Source organism: Penaeus monodon, chromosome 15, assembly GCF_015228065.2.
Source record: "Penaeus monodon isolate SGIC_2016 chromosome 15, NSTDA_Pmon_1, whole genome shotgun sequence".
NCBI lineage: Eukaryota > Metazoa > Arthropoda > Malacostraca > Decapoda > Penaeidae > Penaeus > Penaeus monodon.
In genome coordinates, this window is record NC_051400.1 from 34,322,531 (window position 1) to 34,322,776 (window position 246).

The following is a 246-nucleotide window of genomic DNA, read 5'->3' on the forward strand; positions in this document are numbered from 1 at the left end:
TTAAAAGTTTATAAAATAGTTTTAAAATTTTTCCTTTTAATTTTTAAATTTAAACATTTTAGATATTAAAAACAATAATTTTATTTAATAATATTTTTTTTATAATTTTTATAATATAAAATTTAAAAAACCCTGTGTAAAAAAATATTTATGGCTTTTTTCTTATTTTTCCCTAAACCTTTAAATTTTTAAAAATTTAGCAAAAACTTTGCCCGAAAGGTTTTCAAAACGTTTAATCTTTAAAAA